General features: G+C 35.5%; 7 non-coding genes across 7 annotated transcripts; all 7 read right to left on the bottom strand.

Annotated features, from left to right (window-relative positions):
* Positions 1–734: 734 nt before the first annotated feature.
* Positions 735–806, bottom strand: TRNAS-GCU (transfer RNA serine (anticodon GCU)). The gene has a single exon. It is a non-coding gene; the product is annotated as a tRNA-Ser (tRNA).
* A 9,939-nt stretch (positions 807–10,745) lies between these two features.
* On the bottom strand, positions 10,746–10,817 carry TRNAC-GCA (transfer RNA cysteine (anticodon GCA)). Its single transcript has one exon. It is a non-coding gene; the product is annotated as a tRNA-Cys (tRNA).
* Positions 10,818–12,627: 1,810 nt separating this feature from the next.
* TRNAC-GCA (transfer RNA cysteine (anticodon GCA)) lies at positions 12,628–12,699 on the bottom strand. The gene has a single exon. It is a non-coding gene; the product is annotated as a tRNA-Cys (tRNA).
* Positions 12,700–14,508: 1,809 nt separating this feature from the next.
* On the bottom strand, positions 14,509–14,580 carry TRNAC-GCA (transfer RNA cysteine (anticodon GCA)). Its single transcript has one exon. It is a non-coding gene; the product is annotated as a tRNA-Cys (tRNA).
* A 4,642-nt stretch (positions 14,581–19,222) lies between these two features.
* On the bottom strand, positions 19,223–19,294 carry TRNAC-GCA (transfer RNA cysteine (anticodon GCA)). The gene has a single exon. It is a non-coding gene; the product is annotated as a tRNA-Cys (tRNA).
* A 3,725-nt stretch (positions 19,295–23,019) lies between these two features.
* On the bottom strand, positions 23,020–23,091 carry TRNAC-GCA (transfer RNA cysteine (anticodon GCA)). Its single transcript has one exon. It is a non-coding gene; the product is annotated as a tRNA-Cys (tRNA).
* Positions 23,092–24,900: 1,809 nt separating this feature from the next.
* TRNAC-GCA (transfer RNA cysteine (anticodon GCA)) lies at positions 24,901–24,972 on the bottom strand. The gene has a single exon. It is a non-coding gene; the product is annotated as a tRNA-Cys (tRNA).
* Positions 24,973–24,990: the final 18 nt, after the last annotated feature.

Raw genomic sequence — 24,990 nt, forward strand, 5'->3', positions numbered from 1 at the left:
ATACAGTGAGGTTTCCATTGCAAGAATTCATACATTTCGTATCACATGTAGATCTTGGAACATGGAAAAAAAACGTTTGTCAAATGCACAAATTCTGCAAAACGTAACTGCTTCTCTACAGCAGTTTGTTGATTTTGTGCTAAGAGCATAGTTAAACCCAATTGTTCATTGTTTTTTATATGAAATGATGATATATCCTATTGTTTCTTACAGTGCATTGGGTTGAAAAACATTTTAACAGGATCTATTGATGAGGGTATATGGTTATGAAACAGGGACTTCTTGAATTGCACTCCTACGCTCTACCACTGACATAAACCCTTGAATGCTGAAAACTGCCCTTTTTAAAAAAAAAGTGATAGAGTGGATGACTATATGAAACTTGTAGAACTAATGACATCAGTGCACTTCTGGGGAGCTGTACAAATTAATACATTTCATTAAGGGCATATTATTGGTTTCCGCCACAGTTTTATAACATTCATATGAGCTTGCAATGGACTATTTCAAACTGATAATATCACCAGTAGAACTTGGGTGAATGTAAAACACAGCTTGTATCATACGAAGAAATCCTAAACAGTTTCATGGTGTTTACCCTATGTTTCAGGAGATGATCAGGAGTATTTCAAATGTAGAAATGTGTTGTTCATTTCATAAAATGCTAAGATTGTAAATGTGTTCTTCAATTTATTTAATTAAAAAAATATTTCTACAGGTAAAACAGTTGGACAAGGGGGCACCCAGATTTGAACTGGGGACCTTTTGATCAGCAGTCAATTGCTCTACCACTGAGATATACCCCCAGGTCTGAAATGTTCACCTTTATTAATGTAGTAATATGTACAAAGTGCAAGCAACATGCAATCACCATCAAAGCAATGCATTTTCAGCCACCAAACCCTCCTTATAAGTATATGGGGTACAAAAGATGTCCTTTATCTGCCTTCGTAAAATACAGTGAGGTTTCCAGTGCAAGAATGTATACATTTCGTATCACATGTAGATCTTGGAACATGGAAAAAAAAACTGTTGTCAAATGCACAAATTCTGCAAAACGTAACTGCTTCTCTAGTGCAGTTTGTTGATTTTGTGCTAAGAGCATAGTTAAACCCAATTGTTCATTGTTTTGTATATGAAATGATGATATATCTTATTGTTTCTTAAAGTGCATTGGGTTGAAAAACATTTTAACAGGATCTATTGAAGAGGGTATATGGTTATGAAACAGGGACTTCCTGAACTGCACTCCTACCCTCTACCACTCACATAAACCCTTGAATGCTGAAAACTGCCCTTTTTTAAAAAAAGTGATAGAGTGGGTGACTGTATGGAACTTGTAGAACTAATGACATCAGTGCACTTCTGGTCAGCTGTACAAATTAATACATTTCATTAAGGGCATATTATTGGTTTCCGCCACAGTTTTATAACATTCATATGCGCTTCCAATGGACTATTTCAAACTGATAATATCACCAGTAGAACTTGGGTGAATGTAAAACACAGCTTGTATCATACGAAGAAATCCTAAACAGCTTAATGGTGTTTACCCTATGTTTCAGGAGATGATCAGGAGTATTTCAAATGTAGAAATGTGTTGCTCATTACATAAAATGCTAAGATTGTAAATGTTTTCTTCAATTTAAAAAATATTTCTACAGGTAAAACAGTTGGACAAGGGGGCACCCAGATTTGAACTAGGGACCTCTTGATCTGCAGTCAAATGCTCTACCACGGAGCTATACCCCCAATTCTGAAATGACCACCTATATTAATTCAGTAATATGTACAAAGTGGAAGCAACATGCAATCACCATCAAAGCAATGCATTTTCAGCCACCAAACCCTCCTTATAACTATAAGGGGTACAAAAGATGTCCTTTATCTGTCTTGGTAAAATACAGTGAGGTTTCCTTTGCAAGAATTCATATATTTCGTATCACACGTAGATCTTGGAACATGGAAAAAAAAACTTTTGTCAAATGTTCAAATTCTGCAAAACGTAACTGCTTCTCTAGTGCAGTTTGTTGATTTTGTGCTAAGAGCATAGTTAAACCCAATTGTTCATTGTTTTTTATATGAAATGATGATATATCCTATTGTTTCTTACAGTGCATTGGGTTGAAAAACATTTTAACAGGATCTATTGAAGAGGGTATATGGTTATGAACAGGGACTCCTTGAACTGCACTCCTACCCTCTACCACTGACATAAACCCTTGAATGCTGAAAACTGCTCTTTTTAAAAAGGTGATAGAGTGGGTGACTGTATGGAACTTGTAGAACTAATGACATCAGTGCACTTCTGGTCAGCTGTACAAATTAATACATTTCATTAAGGGCATATTATTGGTTTCCACCACAGTTTTATAACATTCATATGCGCTTCCAATGGACTATTTCAAACTGATAATATCACCAGTAGAACTTGGGTGAATGTGATACACAGCTTGTATCATATGAAGAAATCCGAAACAGCTTAATGGTGTTTACCCTATGTTTCCGGAGATGATCAGGAGTATTTCAAATGTAGAAATGTGTTGCTCATTACATAAAATGCTAAGATTGTAAATGTTTTCTTCAATTTATTTAATTAAAAAAATATTTCTACAAGTAAAACAGTTGGACAAGGGGGCACCCAGATTTGAACTAGGGATTTCTTGAGCTGTAGTCAAATGCTCTACCAATGAGCTAAACCCCCAGGTCTGAAATGTTTACCTTTATTTATTCAGTAATATGTACAAAGTGCAAGCAACATGCAATCACCATCAAAGCAATGCATTTTCAGCCACCAAACCCTCCTTATAAGTATAAGGGGTACAAAAGATGTCCTTTATCTGCCTGTGTAAAATACAGTGAGGTTTCCAGTGCAAGAATTCATACATTTCGTATCACATGTAGATCTTGGAAAATGGAAAAAAAAAACTTTTGTCAAATGCACAAATTCTGCAAAACGTAACTGCTACTCTACTGCAGTTTGTTGATTTTGTGCTAAGAGCATAGTTAAACCCAATTGTTCATTGTTTTGTATATGAAATGATGATATATCTTATTGTTTCTTACAGTGCATTGGGTTGAAAAACATTTTAACAGGATCTATTGAAGAGGGTTTATGGTTATGAAACAGGGACTTCTTGAACTGCACTCCTACCCTCTACCACTGACATAAACCCTTGAATGCTGAAAACTGCCCTTTTATAAAAAAGTGATTTACTAGGTGGCTGTATGGAACTTGTAGAACTAATGACATCAGTGCACTTCTGGTCAGCTGTACAAATTAATACATTTCATTAAGGGCATATTATTGGTTTCCACCACAGTTTTATAACATTCATATGCGCTTCCAATGGACTATTTCAAACTGATAATATCACCAGTAGAACTTGGGTGAATGTAATACACAGCTTGTATCATACGAAGAAATCCGAAACAGCTTAATGGTGTTTACCCTATGTTTCCAGAGATGATCAGGAGTATTTCAAATGTAGAAATGTGTTGCTCATTACATAAAATGCTAAGATTGTAAATGTTTTCTTGAATTTATTTAATTAAAAAAATATTTGTACAGGTAAAACAGTTGGACAAGGGGGCACCCAGATTTGAACTAAGGATTTCTTGATCTGCAGTCAAATGCTCTACCACTGAGCTATACCCCCAGTTCTAAAATGTTCACCTTTATTCATTCAGTAATATGTACAAAGTGCAAGCAACTTGCAATCACCATCAAAGCAATGCATTTTCAGCCACCAAACCCTCCTTATAAGTATAAGGGGTACAAAAGATGTCCTTTATCTGCCTTGGTAAAATACAGTGAGGTTTCTATTGCAAGAATTCATACATTTCGTATCACATGTAGATCTTGGAACATGGAAAAAAAACTTTTGTCAAATGCACAAATTCTGCAAAACGTAACTGCTTCTCTTCTGCAGTTTGTTGATTTTGTGCTAAGAGCATAGTTAAACCCAATTTTTCATTGTTTTTTATATGAAATGATTATATATCCTATTGTTTCTTACAGTGCATTGGGTTGAAAAACATTTTAACAGGATCTATTGAAGAGGATATATGGTTATGAATTAGGGACTTCTTGAACTGCATTCCTACGCAATCCACTGAGTTAAACCCTTGATTGCTGAAAACCGCCCTTTTTTAAAAAGGTGATAGAGTGGGTGACTGTATGGAACTTGTAGAACTAATGACATCAGTGCACTTCTGGTCAGCTGTACAAATGAATACATTTCATTAAGGGCATATTATTGGTTTCCACCACAGGTTTATAACATTCATATGAGCTTCCAATGGACTATTTCAAACTGATAATATCACCAGTAGAACTTGGGTGAATGTAATACACAGCTTGTATCATATGAAGAAATCCGAAACAGCTTAATGGTGTTTACCCTATGTTTCAGGAGATGATCAGGAGTATTTCAAATGTAGAAATGCGTTGCTCATTACATAAAATGCTAAGATTGTAAATGTTTTCTTCAATTTATTTAAAAACAATATTTCTACAGGTACAACAGTTGGACCAGGGGGCACCCAGATTCGAACTAGGGACCTCTTGAACTGCAGTCAAATGCTCTACCACTTAGCTATACCCCCAGTTCTGAAATGTTCACCTTTACTAATTCAGTAATATGTACAAAGTGCAAGCAACATGCAATCACCATGAAAGCAAAGCATTTTCAGCCACCAAACCCTCCTTATAGGTATATGGGGTGCGAAGGATGTCCTTTATCTGCCTTGGTAAAATACAGTGAGGTTTCTATTGCAAGAATTCATACATTTCGTATCACATGTAGATCTTGGAACATGGAAAAAAAACTTTTGTCAAATGCACAAATTCTGCAAAACGTAACTGCTTCTCTACTGCAGTTTGTTGATTTTGTGCTAAGAGCATAGTTAAAGCCAATTGTTCATTGTTTTTTATATGAAATGATTATATATCGTACTGTTTCTTACAGTGCATTGGGTTGAAAAACATTTTAACAGGATCTATTGAAGAGGATATATGGTTATGAATTAGGGACTTCTTGAACTGCATTCCTACGCTCTACCACTGAGTTAAACCCTTGATTGCTGAAAACCGCCCTTTTTGAAAAAGGTGATAGAGTGGGTGACTGTATGGAACTTGTAGAACTAATGACATCAGTGCACTTCTGGTCAGCTGTACAAATGAATACATTTCATTAAGGGCATATTATTGGTTTCCACCACAGGTTTATAACATTCATATGAGCTTCCAATGGACTATTTCAAACTGATAATATCACCAGTAGAACTTGGGTGAATGTAATACACAGCTTGTATCATACGAAGAAATCCAAAACAGCTTAATGGTGTTTACCCTATGTTTCAGGAGATGATCAGGAGTATTTCAAATATAGAAACGTGTTGCTCATTACATAAAATGCTAAGATTGTAAATATTTTCTTCAATTAAAAAAATATTTCTACAGGTGCAACAGTTGGACCAGGGGGCACTCAGATTTGAACGAGGGACCTCTTGATCTGCAGTCAAATGCTCTACCACTGAGCTATACCTGCAGTTCTCAAATGTTTACCTTTACTAATTCAGTAATATGTACAAAGTGCAAGCAACTTGCAATCACCATCAAAGCAATGCATTTTCAGCCACCAAACCCTCCTTATAAGTATAAGGGGTACAAAAGATGTCCTTTATCTGCCTTCGTAAAATACAGTGAGGTTTCCAGTGCAAGAATTCATACATTTCGTATCACATGTAGATCTTGGAACATGGAAAAAAAACTTTTGTCAAATGCACAAATTCTGCAAAATGTAACTGCTTCTCTACTGCAGTTTGTTGATTTTGTGCTAAGATCATAGTTAAACCCAGTTGTTCATTGTTTTATATATGAAATGATGATATATCCTATTGTTTCTTACAGTGCATTGGGTTAACAAACATTTTAACAGGATCTATTGAAGAGGGTATATGGTTATGAAACAGGGACTTCTTGAACTACACTCCTACGCTCTACCACTGACATACACCCTTGAATGTTGAAAACTGCCCTTTTTTAAAAAAAAGTGATAGAGTGCGTGACTGTATGGAACTTGTAGAACTAATGATATCAGTGCACTTCTGGTCAGCTGTACAAATTAATACATTTCATTAAGGGCATATTATTGGTTTCCACCACAGTTTTATAACATTCATATGAGCTTCCAGTGGACTATTTCAAACTGATAATATCACCAGTAGAACTTGGGTGAATGTAATACACAGCTTGTATCATATGAAGAAATCCGAAACAGCTTAATGGTGTTTACCCTATGTTTCAGGAGATGATCAGGAGTATTTCAAATGTAGAAATGTGTTGCTCATTACATAAAATGCTAAGATTGTAAATGTTTTCTTCAATTTATTTAATTAAAAAAATATTTCTACAGGTGCAACAGTTGGACCAGGGGGCACTCAGATTTGAACTAGGGACCTCTTGATCTGCAGTCAAATGCTCTACCACTGAGCTATACCCGCACTTCTAAAATGTTCACCTTTATTAATTCAGTAATATGTACAAAGTGCAAGCAACATGCAATCACCATCAAAGCAATGCATTTTCAGCCACCAAACCCTCCATATAAGTATATGGGGAGCGAAGGATGTCCTTTATCTGCCTTGGTAAAATACAGTGAGGTTTCCATTGCAAGAATTCATACATTTCGTATCACATGTAGATCTTGGAACATGGAAAAAAAAACTTTTGTCAAATGCACAAATTCTGCAAAACGTAACTGCTTCTCTACTGCAGTTTGTTGATTTTGTGCTAAGAGCATAGTTAAACCCAATTGTTCATTGTTTTTTACACAAAATGATGATATATCCTATCGTTTCTTACAGTGCATTGGGTTCAAAAACATTTTACAGGATCTATTGAAGAGGGTACATGGTTATGAAACAGGGACTTCTTGAACTGCACTCCTACGCTCTACCACTGACATAAACCCTTGAATGCTGAAAATTGCCCTTTTTAAAAAAAGTGATAGAGTGGGTGACTGTATGGAACTGGTAGAACTAATGACATCAGTGCACTTGTGGGCAGCTGTACAATTTATTAAGGGCATATTATTGGTTTCTACCACAGTTTTATAACTTTCATATGAGCTTCCAATGAACTATTTCAAACTGATAATATTACCAGTAGAACTTGGGTGAAGGTAATACACAGCTTGTATCATACGAAGAAAGCAGAAACAGCTTAATGGTGTTTACACTATGTTTCAGAAGATGATCAGGAGTATTTCAAATGTAGAAATGCGTTGCTCATTACATAAAATGCTAAGATTGTAAATGTTTTCTTCAATTTATTTAAAAACAAAATTTCTACAGGTACAACAGTTGGACCAGGGGGCACCCAGATTCGAACTAGGGACCTCTTGAACTGCAGTCAAATGCTCTACCACTTAGCTATACCCCCAGTTCTGAAATGTTCACCTTTACTAATTCAGTAATATGTACAAAGTGCAAGCAACATGCAATCACCATGAAAGCAAAGCATTTTCAGCCACCAAACCCTCCTTATAGGTATATGGGGTGCGAAGGATGTCCTTTATCTGCCTTGGTAAAATACAGTGAGGTTTCTATTGCAAGAATTCATACATTTCGTATCACATGTAGATCTTGGAACATGGAAAAAAAACTTTTGTCAAATGCACAAATTCTGCAAAACGTAACTGCTTCTCTACTGCAGTTTGTTGATTTTGTGCTAAGAGCATAGTTAAACCCAATTGTTCATTGTTTTTTATATGAAATGATTATATATCCTATTGTTTCTTACAGTGCATTGGGTTGAAAAACATTTTAACAGGATCTATTGAAGAGGATATATGGTTATGAATTAGGGACTTCTTGAACTGCATTCCTACGCTCTACCACTGAGTTAAACCCTTGATTGCTGAAAACCGCCCTTTTTTAAAAAGGTGATAGAGTGGGTGACTGTATGGAACTTGTAGAACTAATGACATCAGTGCACTTCTGGTCAGCTGTACAAATGAATACATTTCATTAAGGGCATATTATTGGTTTCCACCACAGGTTTATAACATTCATATGAGCTTCCAATGGACTATTTCAAACTGATAATATCACCAGTAGAACTTGGGTGAATGTAATACACAGCTTGTATCATACGAAGAAATCCGAAACAGCTTAATGGTGTTTACCCTATGTTTCAGGAGATGATCAGGAGTATTTCAAATATAGAAACGTGTTGCTTATTACATAAAATGCTAAGATTGTAAATATTTTCTTCAATTAAAAAAATATTTCTACAGGTGTCAAATGCACAAATTCTGCAAAACGTAACTGCTTCTCTACTGCAGTTTGTTGATTTTGTGCTAAGAGCATAGTTAAACCCAATTGTTCATTGTTTTTTATATGAAATGATGATATATCCTATTGTTTCTTACAGTGCATTGGGTTGAAAAACATTTTAACAGGATCTATTGATGAGGGTATATGGTTATGAAACAGGGACTTCTTGAACTGTACTCCTACGCTCTACCACTGAGTTAAACCCTTGAATGCTGAAAACTGCCCTTTTTTAAAAAGGTGATCGAGTGGGTGACTGTATGGAACTTGTACAACTAATGACATCAGTGCACTTCTGGTCAGCTGTACAAATTAATACATTTCATTAAGGGCATATTATTGGTTTCCACCACAGTTTTATAACATTCATATGCGCTTCCAATGGACTATTTCAAACTGATAATATCACCAGTAGAACTTGGGTGAATGTAAAACACAGCTTGTATCATATGAAGAAATCCTAAACAGCTTAATGGTGTTTACCCCATGTTTCAGGAGATGATCAGCCAGATTTTAATTAGGGACCTTTTGATCTGCAGTCAAATGCTCTACCACTGAACTATACGCCCAGTTCTGAAATTTTCACCTTTATTAATTCAGTAAAAAGTACAAAGTTAAAGCAACATGCAATCACCATCAAGGCAATGCATTTTCAGCCACCAAACCCTCCTTATAAGTATAAGGGGTACAAAAGATGTCCTTTATCTGCCTTCATAAAATACAGTGAGGTTTCCAGTGCAAGAATTCATACATTTCGTATCACATGTAGATCTTGGAACATGGAAAAAAAACTTTTGTCAAATGCACAAATTCTGCAAAACGTAACTGCTTCTCTACTGCAGTTTGTTGATTTTGTGCTAAGAGCATAGTTAAACACAATTGTTCATTGTTTTTTATATGAAATGATTATATATCCTATTGTTTCTTACAGTGCATTGGGTTGAAAAACATTTTAACCGGATCTATTGAAGAGGGTATATGGTTATGAAACAGGGACTTCTTGAACTGCACTCCTACCCTCTACCACTGACATAAACCCTTGAATGCTGAAAACTGCTCTTTTTTAAAAAGGTGATAGAGTTGGTGACTGTATGGAACTTGTAGAACTAATGACATCAGTGCACTTCTGGTCAGCTGTACAAATTAATACATTTCATTAAGGGCATATTATTGGTTTCCACCACAGTTTTATAACATTCATATGCGCTTCCAATGGACTATTTCAAACTGATAATATCACCAGTAGAACTTGGGTGAATGTAATACACAGCTTGTATCATACGAAGAAATCCGAAACAGCTTAATGGTTTTTACCCTATGTTTCCAGAGATGATCAGGAGTATTTCAAATGTAGAAATGTGTTGCTCATTACATAAAATGCTAAGATTGTAAATGTTTTTTTCAATTTATTTAATTAAAAAAAAATTTCCACAGGTTAAACAGTTGAACAAGGGGGCACCCAGATTTGAACTAGGGATCTCTTGATCTGCAGTCAAATGCTCTACCACTGAGCTGTACCCCCAGTTCTAAAATGTTCACCTGTATTCATTCAGTAATATGTACAAAGTGCAAGCAACATGCAATCACCATCAAAGCAATGCATTTTCAGCCACCAAACCCTCCTTATAAGTATAAGGGGTACAAAAGATGTCCTTTATCTGCCTTGGTAAAATACAGTGAGGTTTCCATTGCAAGAATTCATACATTTCGTATCACATGTAGATCTTGGAACATGGAAAAAAAAACTTTTGTCAAATGCACAAATTCTGCAAAACGTAACTGCTTCTCTACTGCAGTTTGTTGATTTTGTGCTAAGAGCATAGTTAAACCCAATTGTTCATTGTTTTTTTATATGAAATGATGATATATCCTATTGTTTCTTACAGTGCATTGGGTTGAAAAACATTTTAACAGGATCTATTGATGAGGGTATATGGTTATGAAACAGGAACTTCTTGAACTGTACTCCTACGCTCTACCACTGAGTTAAACCCTTGAATGCTGAAAACTGCCCTTTTTTAAAAAGGTGATAGAGTGGGTGACTGTATGGAACTTGTAGAACTAATGACATCAGTGCACTTCTGGTCAGCTGTACAAATTAATACATTTCATTAAGGGCATATTATTGGTTTCCACCACAGTTTTATAACATTCATATGAGCTTCCAATGGACTATTTCAAACTGATAATATCACCAGTAGAACTTGGGTGAATGTAAAACACAGCTTGTATCATATGCAGAAATCCTAAACAGCTTAATGGTGTTTACCCTATGTTTCAGGTGATGATCAGGAGTATTTGAAATGTAGAAATGTGTTGCTCATTACATAAAATGCTAAGATTGTAAATGTTTTCTTCAATTTATTTAATTAAAAAAATATTTCTACAGGTAAAACAGTTGAACAAGGGGGCACCCAGATTTGAACTAGAGACCTCTTGATCTGCAGTCAAATGCTCTACCACTGAGCTATACCCCCAGATCTGAAAAGTTCACCTTTATTAATTCTGCAATATGTACAAAGTGCAAGCAACATGCAATCACCATCAAAGCAATGTATTTTCAGCCACCAAACCCTCCTTATAAGTATATGGGGTGCGAAGGATGTCCTTTATCTGCCTTGGTAAAATACTGTGAGGTTTCCATTGCAAGAATTCATACATTTCGTATCACATGTAGATCTTGGAACATGGAAAAAAAAAATCTTTTGTCAAATGCACAAATTCTGCAAAATGTAACTGCTTCTCTACTGCAGTTTGTTGATGTTGTGCTAAGAGCATAGTTAAACCCAATTGTTCATTGTTTTGTACATGAAATGATGATATATCCTATTGTTTCTTACAGTGCATTGGGTTGAAAAACATTTTAACAGTATCAATTGAAGAGGGTACATGGTTATGAAATAGGGACTTCTTGAACTACACTCCTACGCTCTATCAATGACATAAACCGTTCAATGCTGAAAACTGCCCTTTTTTAAAAAGGTGATAGAGTGGGTGACTCTATGGAACTTGTAGAACTAATGACATCAGTGCACTTCTGGTCAGCTGTACAAATTAATACAGTTCATTAAGGGCACATTATTGGTTTCCACCACAGTTTTGTAACATTCATATGAGCTTCCAATGCACTATTTCAAACTGATCATATCACCAGTAGAACTTGGGTGAATGTAAAACACAGCTTGTATCATATGAAGAAATCCTAAACAGCTTAATGGTGTTTACCCTATGTTTCAGGTGATGATCAGGAGTATTTCAAATGTAGAAAAGTGTTGCTCATTACATAAAATGCTAAGATTGTAAATGTTTACTTCAATTTATTTAATTGATAAATATTTCTACAGGTAAAACAGTTGGACAAGGGGGCACCCAGATTTGAAGTAGGGACTACTTGATATGCAGTGAAATGCTCGACCCCTGAGCTATAACCCCATTTCTGAAATGTTCACCTTTATTTATTCAGTAATATGTACAAAGTGGAAGCAACATGCAATCACCATCAAAGCAATTCATTTTCAGCCACCAAACCCTCATTATATGTATAAGGGGTACAAAATATGTCCTTTATCTGCCTTGGTAAAATACAGTGAGGTTTCCATTGCAAGAATTCATACATTTCGTATCACATGTAGATCTTGGAACATGGAAAAAAAAACTTTTGTCAAATGCACAAATTCTGCAAAACGTAACTGCTTCTCTACTGCAGTTTGTTGATTTTGTGCTAAGAGCATAGTTAAACCCAATTGTTCATTGTTTTTTATATGAAATGATGATATATCCTATTGTTTCTTACAGTGCATTGGGTTGAAAAACATTTTAACAGGATCTATTGATGAGGGTATATGGTTATGAAACAGGAACTTCTTGAACTGTACTCCTACGCTCTACCACTGAGTTAAACCCTTGAACGCTGAAAACTGCACTTTTTTAAAAAGGTGATAGAGTGGGTGACTGTATGGAACTTGTAGAACTAATGACATCAGTGCACTTCTTGTCAGCTGTACAAATTAATACATTTCATTAAGGGCATATTATTGGTTTCCACCACAGTTTTATAACATTCATATGAGCTTCCAATGGACTATTTCAAACTGATAATATCGCCAGTAGAACTTGGGTGAATGTAAAACACAGCTTGTATCATATGAAGAAATCCTAAACAGATTAATGGTGTTTACCCTATGTTTCAGGTGATGATCAGGAGTATTTCAAATGTGGAAATGTGTTGCTCATTACATCAAATGCTAAGATTGTAAATGTTTTTTTCTATAGGTAAAACAGTTGAACAAGGGGCACCCAGATTTGAACTAGGGACCTCTTGATTTGCAGTCAAATGCTCTACCACTGAGCTATACTCCCAGTTCTGAAAATTTCACCTTTATTAATTCAGTAATATGTACAAAGTGCAAGCAACATGCAATCACCATCAAAGCAATGCATTTTCAGCCACCAAACCCTCCTTATAAGTATATGGGATGCGAAGGATGTCCTTTATCTACCTTGGTAAAATACAGTGAGGTTTCCATTGCAAGAATTCATACATTGCGTATCACATGTAGATCTTGGAACATGGAAAAAAAATCTTTTGTCAAATGCACAAATTCTGCAAAATGTAACTGCTTCTCTACTGCAGTTTGTTGATTTTGTGCTAAGCGCATAGTTAAACCCAATTGTTCATTGTTTTGTATATGAAATGATGATATATCCTATTGTTTCTTACAGTGCATTGGGTTGAAAAACATTTTAACAGGATCTATTGAAGAGGGTATATGGTTATGAAACAGGGACTTCATGAAAAGCACTCCTACGCTCTACCACTGACATAAACCCTTGAATGCTGAAAACTGCCCTTTTTTAAAAAGGTGATAGAGTGGGTGACTCTATGGAACTTGTAGAACTAATGACATCAGTGCACTTCTGGTCAGCTGTACAAATTAATACAGTTCATTAAGGGCACATTATTGGTTTCCACCACAGTTTTGTAACATTCATATGAGCTTCCAATGCACTATTTCAAACTGATCATATCACCAGTAGAACTTGGGTGAATGTAAAACACAGCTTGTATCATATGAAGAAATCCTAAACAGCTTAATGGTGTTTACCCTATGTTTCAGGTGATGATCAGGAGTATTTCAAATGTAGAAAAGTGTTGCTCATTACATAAAATGCTAAGATTGTAAATGTTTACTTCAATTTATTTAATTGATAAATATTTCTACAGGTAAAACAGTTGGACAAGGGGGCACCCAGATTTGAAGTAGGGACTACTTGATATGCAGTGAAATGCTCGACCCCTGAGCTATAACCCCATTTCTGAAATGTTCACCTTTATTTATTCAGTAATGTGTACAAAGTGGAAGCAACATGCAATCACCATCAAAGCAATTCATTTTCAGCCACCAAACCCTCATTATATGTATAAGGGGTACAAAATATGTCCTTTATCTGCCTTGGTAAAATACAGTGAGGTTTCCATTGCAAGAATTCATACATTTCGTATCACATGTAGATCTTGGAACATGGAAAAAAAAAACTTTTGTCAAATGCACAAATTCTGCAAAACGTAACTGCTTCTCTACTGCAGTTTGTTGATTTTGTGCTAAGAGCATAGTTAAACCCAATTGTTCATTGTTTTTTATATGAAATGATGATATATCCTATTGTTTCTTACAGTGCATTGGGTTGAAAAACATTTTAACAGGATCTATTGATGAGGGTATATGGTTATGAAACAGGAACTTCTTGAACTGTACTCCTACGCTCTACCACTGAGTTAAACCCTTGAACGCTGAAAACTGCACTTTTTTAAAAAGGTGATAGAGTGGGTGACTGTATGGAACTTGTAGAACTAATGACATCAGTGCACTTCTTGTCAGCTGTACAAATTAATACATTTCATTAAGGGCATATTATTGGTTTCCACCACAGTTTTATATCATTCATATGAGCTTCCAATGGACTATTTCAAACTGATAATATCGCCAGTAGAACTTGGGTGAATGTAAAACACAGCTTGTATCATATGAAGAAATCCTAAACAGATTAATGGTGTTTACCCTATGTTTCAGGTGATGATCAGGAGTATTTCAAATGTGGAAATGTGTTGCTCATTACATCAAATGCTAAGATTGTAAATGTTTTTTTCTATAGGTAAAACAGTTGAACAAGGGGCACCCAGATTTGAACTAGGGACCTCTTGATTTGCAGTCAAATGCTCTACCACTGAGCTATACTCCCAGTTCTGAAAATTTCACCTTTATTAATTCAGTAATATGTACAAAGTGCAAGCAACATGCAATCACCATCAAAGCAATGCATTTTCAGCCACCAAACCCTCCTTATAAGTATATGGGATGCGAAGGATGTCCTTTATCTACCTTGGTAAAATACAGTGAGGTTTCCATTGCAAGAATTCATACATTGCGTATCACATGTAGATCTTGGAACATGGAAAAAAAATCTTTTGTCAAATGCACAAATTCTGCAAAATGTAACTGCTTCTCTACTGCAGTTTGTTGATTTTGTGCTAAGCGCATAGTTAAACCCAATTGTTCATTGTTTTGTATATGAAATGATGATATATCCTATTGTTTCTTACAGTGCATTGGGTTGAAAAACATTTTAACAGGATCTATTGAAGAGGGTATATGGTTATGAAACAGGGACTTCATGAAAAGCACTCCTACGCTCTACCACTGACATAATCCCTTGAATGCTGAAAACTGCCCTTTTTTAAAAAGGTGATAGAGTGGGTGACTGTATGGAACTTGTAGAACTAATGACATCAGTGCACCTCTGGTCATTTGTACAAATTAATACATTTCATTAAGGGCATATTATTGGTTTCCACCACAGTTTTATAACATTCATATGAGCTTCCAATGGACTATTTCAAACTGATAATATCACCAGTAGAACTTGGGTGAATGTAAAACACAGCTTGTATCATATGACGAAATCCTAAACAGTTTCATGGTGTTTACCCTATGTTTCAGGAGATGATCAGGAGTATTTCAAATGTAGAAATGTGTTGCTCATTACATCAAATGCTAAGATTGTAAATGTTTTTTTTCTACAGGTAAAATAGTTGAACAAAGGGGCACCCAGATTTGAACTAGAGACCACTTGATCTGCAGTCAAATGCTCTACCACTGAGCTATACCCCCCGTTCTGAAAAGTTCACCTTTATTAATTCAGGAATATGTACAAAGTGGAAGCAACATGCAATCACCCTCAAAGCAATGCATTTTCAGCCACCAAACCCTCCTTATAAGTGTAAGGGGTACAAAAGATGTCCTTTATCTGCCTTGGTAAAATACAGTGAGGTTTCCATTGCAAGAATTCATACATTTCGTATCACATGTAGATCTTGGAACATGGAAAAAAAAACTTTTGTCAAATGCACAAATTCTGCAAAACGTAACTGCTTCTCTACTGCAGTTTGTTGATTTTGTGCTAAGAGCATAGTTAAACCCAATTGTTCATTGTTTTTTATATGAAATGATGATATATCCTATTGTTTCTTATAGTACATTGGGTTGAAAAACATTTTAACAGGATGTATTGACGAGGGTATATGGTTATGAAACAGGGACTTCTTGAACTGCACTCCTACGCTCTACCATTGAGTTAAACCCTTGAATGCTGAAAACTGCCCTTTTTTAAAAAGGTGATAGAGTGGGTGACTGTATGGAACTTGTAGAACTAATGACATCAGTGCACTTCTGGTCAGCTGTACAAATTAATACATGTCATTAAGAGCATATCATTGGTTTCCACCACAGTTTTATAACATTCATATGAGCTTCCAATGGACTATTTCAAACTGATAATATCACCAGTAGAACTTGGGTGAATGTAAAACACAGCTTGTATCATATGAAGAAATCCTAAACAGTTTCATGGTGTTTACCCTATGTTTCAGGAGATGATCAGGAGTATTTCAAATGTAGAAATGTGTTGCTCATTACATTAAATGCAAAGATTGTAAATGTTTTCTTCAATTTATTTAATTAAACTAATATTTCTACAGGTAAAACAGTTGAACAAGGGGGCACCCAGATTTGAAATAGGGACCTCTTGATCTGCAGTCAAATGCTCTACCACTGAGCTATACCCCACCTCTGAAAAGTTCACCTTTATTAATTCAGTAATATGTACAAAGTGCAAGCAACATGCAATCACCCTCAAAGCAATGCATTTTCAGCCACCAAACCCTCCTTATAAGTATAAGGGGTACAAAAGATGTCCTTTATCTGCCTTGGTAAAATACAGTGAGGTTTCCATTGCAAGAATTCATACATTTCGTATCACATGTAGATCTTGGAACATGGAAAAAAAAACTTTTGTCAAATGCACAAATTCTGCAAAACGTAACTGCTTCTCTACTGCAGTTTGTTGATTTTGTGCTAAGAGCATAGTTAAACCCAATTGTTCATTGTTTTTATATGAAATGATGATATATCCTATTGTTTCTTACAGTACATTGGGTTGAAAAACATTTTAACAGGATGTATTGACGAGGGTATATGGTTATGAAACAGGGACTTCTTGAAAAGCACTCCTACGCTCTACCACTGATATAAACCCTTGAATGCTGAAAACTGCCCTTTTTTAAAAAGGTGATAGAGTGGGTGACTGTATGGAACTTGTAGAACTAATGACATCAGTGCACTTCTGGTCAGGTGTACAAATTAATACATTTCATTAAGGGCATATTATTGGTTTCCACCACAGTTTTATAACATTCATATGAGCTTCCAATGGACTATTTCAAACTAATCATATCACCAGTAGAACTTGGGTGAATGTAAAACACAGCTTGTATCATATGAAGAAATCCTAAACAGCTTAATGGTGTTTACCCTATGTTTCAGGTGATGATCAGGAGTATTTCAAATGTAGAAATGTGTTGCTCATTACATAAAATGCTAAGATTGTAAATGTTTACTTCAATTTATTTAATTAAAAAAATATTTCTACAGGTAAAACAGTTGGACAAGGGGGCACCCAGATTTGAACTAGAGACCTCTTGATCTGCAGTCAAATGTTCTACCACTGAGCTATACCCCCAGTTCTGAAAAGTTCACCTTTATTAATTCAGTAATATGTACAAAGTGCAAGCAAGATGCAATCACCATCAAAGCAAAGCATTTTCAGCCACCAAACCCTCCTTATAAGTATATGCGGTGCGGAGGATGTCCTTTATCTGCCTTGGTAAAATACAGTGAGGTTTCCATTGCAAGAATTCATACATTTCGTATCACATGTAGATCTTGGAACATGGAAAAAAAAACTTTTGTCAAATGCAAAAATTCTGCAAAATGTAACTGCTTCTCTACTGCAGTTTGTTGATTTTGTGCTAAGAGCATAGTTAAACCCAATTGTTCATTGTTTTGTATATGAAATGATGATATATCCTATTGTTTCTTACAATGCATTGGGTTGAAAAACATTTTAACAGGATCTATTGAAAAGGGTATATGGTTATGAAACAGGGACTTCTTGAAAAGCACTCCTACGCTCTACCACTGACATAAACCCTTGAATGCTGAAAACTGCCCTTTTTTAAAAAGGTGATAGAGTGGGTGACTGTATGGAACTTGTAGAACTAATGACATCAGTGCACTTCTGGTCAGGTGTACAAATTAATACATTTCATTAAGGGCATATTATTGGTTTCCACCACAGTTTTATAACATTCATATGAGCTTCCAATGGACTATTTCAAACTAATCATATCACCAGTAGAATTTGGGTGAATGTAAAACACAGCTTGTATCATATGAAGAAATCCTAAACAGCTTAATGGTGTTTACCCTATGTTTCAGGAGATGATCAGGAGTATTTCAAATGTAGAAATGTGTTCCTCATTACATCAAATGCTAAGATTGTAAATGTTTTTTTTCTACAGGTAAAACAGTTGAACAAGGGGGCACCCAGATTTGAACTAGAGACCACTTGTTCTGCAGTCAAATGCTGTACCACTGAGCTATACCCCCAGTTCTGAAAAGTTCACCTTTATTAATTCAGGAATATGAACAAAGTGGAAGCAACATGCAATCACCCTCAAAGCAATGCATTTTCAGCCACCAAACCCTCCTTATAAGTATAAGGGGTACAAAAGATGTCCTTTATCTGCCTTGGTAAAATACAGTGAGGTTTCCATTGCAAGAATTCATACATTTCGTATCACATGTAGATCTTGGAACATGGAAAAAAAACTTTTGTCAAATGCACAAATTCTGCAAAACGTAACTGCTTCTCTACTGCAGTTTGTTGATTTTGTGCTAAGAGCATAGTTAAACCCAATTGTTCATTGTTTTTTATATGAAATGATATATCCTATTGTTTCTTACAGTACATTGGGTTGAAAAACATTTTAACAGGATGTATTGACGAGGGTATATGGTTATGAAACAGGGACTTCTTGAACTGCACTCCTACGCTCTACCATTGAGTTAAACCCTTGAATGCTGAAAACTGCCCTTTTTTAAAAAGGTGATAGAGTGGGTGACTGTATGGAACTTGTAGAACTAATGACATCAGTGCACTTCTGGTCAGCTGTACAAATTAATACATTTCATTAAGGGCATATTATTGGTTTCCACCACAGTTTTATAACATTCATATGAGCTTCCAATGGACTATTTCAAACTGATAATATCACCAGTAGAACTTGGGTGAATGTAAAACACAGCTTGTATCATATGAAGAAATCCTAAACAGCTTAATGGTGTTTACCCTATGTTTCAGGTGATGATCAGGAGTATTTCAAATGTGGAAATGTGTTGCTCATTACATCAAATGCTAAGATTGTAAATGTTTTTTTCAATTTATTTAATTAAAAAAAAATTTCCACAGGTTAAACAGTTGAACAAGGGGGCACCCAGATTTGAACTAGGGAACTCTTGATCTGCAGTCAAATGCTCTACCACTGAGCTATACCCCCAGATCTGAAAAGTTCACCTTTATTAATTCTGCAATATGTACAAAGTGCAAGCAACATGCAATCACCATCAAAGCAATGTATTTTCAGCCACCAAACCCTCCTTATAAGTATATGGGGTGCGAAGGATGTCCTTTATCTGCCTTGGTAAAATACTGTGAGGTTTCCATTGCAAGAATTCATACATTTCGTATCACATGTAGATCTTGGAACATGGAAAAAAAAAATCTTTTGTCAAATGCACAAATTCTGCAAAATGTAACTGCTTCTCTACTGCAGTTTGTTGATGTTGTGCTAAGAGCATAGTTAAACCCAATTGTTCATTGTTTTGTACATGAAATGATGATATATCCTATTGTTTCTTACAGTGCATTGGGTTGAAAAACATTTTAACAGTATCAATTGAAGAGGGTACATGGTTATGAAATAGGGACTTCTTGAACTACACTCCTACGCTCTATCAATGACATAAACCGTTCAATGCTGAAAACTGCCCTTTTTTAAAAAGGTGATAGAGTGGGTGACTCTATGGAACTTGTAGAACTAATGACATCAGTGCACTTCTGGTCAGCTGTACAAATTAATACAGTTCATTAAGGGCACATTATTGGTTTCCACCACAGTTTTGTAACATTCATATGAGCTTCCAATGCACTATTTCAAACTGATCATATCACCAGTAGAACTTGGGTGAATGTAAAACACAGCTTGTATCATATGAAGAAATCCTAAACAGCTTAATGGTGTTTACCCTATGTTTCAGGTGATGATCAGGAGTATTTCAAATGTAGAAAAGTGTTGCTCATTACATAAAATGCTAAGATTGTAAATGTTTACTTCAATTTATTTAATTGATAAATATTTCTACAGGTAAAACAGTTGGACAAGGGGGCACCCAGATTTGAAGTAGGGACTACTTGATATGCAGTGAAATGCTCGACCCCTGAGCTATAACCCCATTTCTGAAATGTTCACCTTTATTTATTCAGTAATATGTACAAAGTGGAAGCAACATGCAATCACCATCAAAGCAATTCATTTTCAGCCACCAAACCCTCATTATATGTATAAGGGGTACAAAATATGTCCTTTATCTGCCTTGGTAAAATACAGTGAGGTTTCCATTGCAAGAATTCATACATTTCGTATCACATGTAGATCTTGGAACATGGAAAAAAAAAACTTTTGTCAAATGCACAAATTCTGCAAAACGTAACTGCTTCTCTACTGCAGTTTGTTGATTTTGTGCTAAGAGCATAGTTAAACCCAATTGTTCATTGTTTTTTATATGAAATGATGATATATCCTATTGTTTCTTACAGTGCATTGGGTTGAAAAACATTTTAACAGGATCTATTGATGAGGGTATATGGTTATGAAACAGGAACTTCTTGAACTGTACTCCTACGCTCTACCACTGAGTTAAACCCTTGAATGCTGAAAACTGCCCTTTTTTAAAAAGGTGATAGAGTGGGTGACTGTATGGAACTTGTAGAACTAATGACATCAGTGCACTTCTGGTCAGCTGTACAAATTAATACATTTCATTAAGGGCATATTATTGGTTTCCACCACAGTTTTATAACATTCATATGAGCTTCCAATGGACTATTTCAAACTGATAATATCACCAGTAGAACTTGGGTGAATGTAAAACACAGCTTGTATCATATGAAGAAATCCTAAACAGCTTAATGGTGTTTACCCTATGTTTCAGGTGATGATCAGGAGTATTTCAAATGTGGAAATGTGTTGCTCATTACATCAAATGCTAAGATTGTAAATGTTTTTTTCAATTTATTTAATTAAAAAAAAATTTCCACAGGTTAAACAGTTGAACAAGGGGGCACTCAGATTTGAACGAGGGACCTCTTGATCTGCAGTCAAATGCTCTACCACTGAGCTATACCTGCAGTTCTCAAATGTTTACCTTTACTAATTCAGTAATATGTACAAAGTGCAAGCAACATGCAATCACCATCAAAGCAAAGCATTTTCAGCCACCAAACCCTCCTTATAGGTATATGGGGTGTGAAGGATGTCCTTTATCTGCCTTGGTAAAATACAGTGAGGTTTCTATTGCAAGAATTCATACATTTCGTATCACATGTAGATCTTGCAACATGGAAAAAAAATTTTTGTCAAATGCACAAATTCTGCAAAATGTAACTGCTTCTCTACTGCAGTTTGTTGATGTTGTGCTAAGAGCATAGTTAAACCCAATTGTTCATGAAATGATGTTTTGTACATGAAATGATGATATATCCTATTGTTTCTTACAGTGCATTGGGTTGAAAAACATTTTAACAGTATCAATTGAAGAGGGTACATGGTTATGAAATAGGGACTTCTTGAACTACACTCCTACGCTCTATCAATGACATAAACCGTTCAATGCTGAAAACTGCCCTTTTTTAAAAAGGTGATAGAGTGGGTGACTCTATGGAACTTGTAGAACTAATGACATCAGTGCACTTCTGGTCAGCTGTACAAATTAATACAGTTCATTAAGGGCACATTATTGGTTTCCACCACAGTTTTGTAACATTCATATGAGCTTCCAATGCACTATTTCAAACTGATCATATCACCAGTAGAACTTGGGTGAATGTAAAACACAGCTTGTATCATATGAAGAAATCCTAAACAGCTTAATGGTGTTTACCCTATGTTTCAGGTGATGATCAGGAGTATTTCAAATGTAGAAAAGTGTTGCTCATTACATAAAATGCTAAGATTGTAAATGTTTACTTCAATTTATTTAATTGATAAATATTTCTACAGGTAAAACAGTTGGACAAGGGGGCACCCAGATTTGAAGTAGGGACTACTTGATATGCAGTGAAATGCTCGACCCCTGAGCTATAACCCCATTTCTGAAATGTTCACCTTTATTTATTCAGTAATATGTACAAAGTGGAAGCAACATGCAATCACCATCAAAGCAATTCATTTTCAGCCACCAAACCCTCATTATATGTATAAGGGGTACAAAATATGTCCTTTATCTGCCTTGGTAAAATACAGTGAGGTTTCCATTGCAAGAATTCATACATTTCGTATCACATGTAGATCTTGGAACATGGAAAAAAAAAACTTTTGTCAAATGCACAAATTCTGCAAAACGTAACTGCTTCTCTACTGCAGTTTGTTGATTTTGTGCTAAGAGCATAGTTAAACCCAATTGTTCATTGTTTTTTATATGAAATGATGATATATCCTATTGTTTCTTACAGTGCATTGGGTTGAAAAACATTTTAACAGGATCTATTGATGAGGGTATATGGTTATGAAACAGGAACTTCTTGAACTGTACTCCTACGCTCTACCACTGAGTTAAACCGTTGAACGCTGAAAACTGCACTTTTTTAAAAAGGTGATAGAGTGGGTGACTGTATGGAACTTGTAGAACTAATGACATCAGTGCACTTCTTGTCAGCTGTACAAATTAATACATTTCATTAAGGGCATATTATTGGTTTCCACCACAGTTTTATAACATTCATATGAGCTTCCAATGGACTATTTCAAACTGATAATATCGCCAGTAGAACTTGGGTGAATGTAAAACACAGCTTGTATCATATGAAGAAATCCTAAACAGATTAATGGTGTTTACCCTATGTTTCAGGTGATGATCAGGAGTATTTCAAATGTGGAAATGTGTTGCTCATTACATCAAATGCTAAGATTGTAAATGTTTTTTTCTATAGGTAAAACAGTTGAACAAGGGGCACCCAGATTTGAACTAGGGACCTCTTGATTTGCAGTCAAATGCTCTACCACTGAGCTATACTCCCAGTTCTGAAAATTTCACCTTTATTAATTCAGTAATATGTACAAAGTGCAAGCAACATGCAATCACCATCAAAGCAATGCATTTTCAGCAACCAAACCCTCCTTATAAGTATATGGGATGCGAAGGATGTCCTTTATCTACCTTGGTAAAATACAGTGAGGTTTCCATTGCAAGAATTCATACATTGCGTATCACATGTAGATCTTGGAACATGGAAAAAAAATCTTTTGTCAAATGCACAAATTCTGCAAAATGTAACTGCTTCTCTACTGCAGTTTGTTGATTTTGTGCTAAGCGCATAGTTAAACCCAATTGTTCATTGTTTTGTATATGAAATGATGATATATCCTATTGTTTCTTACAGTGCATTGGGTTGAAAAACATTTTAACAGGATCTATTGAAGAGGGTATATGGTTATGAAACAGGGACTTCATGAAAAGCACTCCTACGCTCTACCACTGACATAAACCCTTGAATGCTGAAAACTGCCCTTTTTTAAAAAGGTGATAGAGTGGGTGACTCTATGGAACTTGTAGAACTAATGACATCAGTGCACTTCTGGTCAGCTGTACAAATTAATACAGTTCATTACGGGCACATTATTGGTTTCCACCACAGTTTTGTAACATTCATATGAGCTTCCAATGCACTATTTCAAACTGATCATATCACCAGTAGAACTTGGGTGAATGTAAAACACAGCTTGTATCATATGAAGAAATCCTAAACAGCTTAATGGTGTTTACCCTATGTTTCAGGTGATGATCAGGAGTATTTCAAATGTAGAAAAGTGTTGCTCATTACATAAAATGCTAAGATTGTAAATGTTTACTTCAATTTATTTAATTGATAAATATTTCTACAGGTAAAACAGTTGGACAAGGGGGCACCCAGATTTGAAGTAGGGACTACTTGATATGCAGTGAAATGCTCGACCCCTGAGCTATAACCCCATTTCTGAAATGTTCACCTTTATTTATTCAGTAATGTGTACAAAGTGGAAGCAACATGCAATCACCATCAAAGCAATTCATTTTCAGCCACCAAACCCTCATTATATGTATAAGGGGTACAAAATATGTCCTTTATCTGCCTTGGTAAAATACAGTGAGGTTTCCATTGCAAGAATTCATACATTTTGTATCACATGTAGATCTTGGAACATGGAAAAAAAAAACTTTTGTCAAATGCACAAATTCTGCAAAACGTAACTGCTTCTCTACTGCAGTTTGTTGATTTTGTGCTAAGAGCATAGTTAAACCCAATTGTTCATTGTTTTTTATATGAAATGATGATATATCCTATTGTTTCTTACAGTGCATTGGGTTGAAAAACATTTTAACAGGATCTATTGATGAGGGTATATGGTTATGAAACAGGAACTTCTTGAACTGTACTCCTACGCTCTACCACTGAGTTAAACCCTTGAACGCTGAAAACTGCACTTTTTTAAAAAGGTGATAGAGTGGGTGACTGTATGGAACTTGTAGAACTAATGACATCAGTGCACTTCTTGTCAGCTGTACAAATTAATACATTTCATTAAGGGCATATTATTGGTTTCCACCACAGTTTTATATCATTCATATGAGCTTCCAATGGACTATTTCAAACTGATAATATCGCCAGTAGAACTTGGGTGAATGTAAAACACAGCTTGTATCATATGAAGAAATCCTAAACAGATTAATGGTGTTTACCCTATGTTTCAGGTGATGATCAGGAGTATTTCAAATGTGGAAATGTGTTGCTCATTACATCAAATGCTAAGATTGTAAATGTTTTTTTCTATAGGTAAAACAGTTGAACAAGGGGCACCCAGATTTGAACTAGGGACCTCTTGATTTGCAGTCAAATGCTCTACCACTGAGCTATACTCCCAGTTCTGAAAATTTCACC

Source organism: Ambystoma mexicanum, unplaced genomic scaffold (assembly GCF_040938575.1).
Source record: "Ambystoma mexicanum isolate Mex_15411 unplaced genomic scaffold, UKY_AmexF1_1 Mex_scaf84, whole genome shotgun sequence".
Taxonomy (NCBI): Eukaryota; Metazoa; Chordata; class Amphibia; order Caudata; family Ambystomatidae; genus Ambystoma; species Ambystoma mexicanum.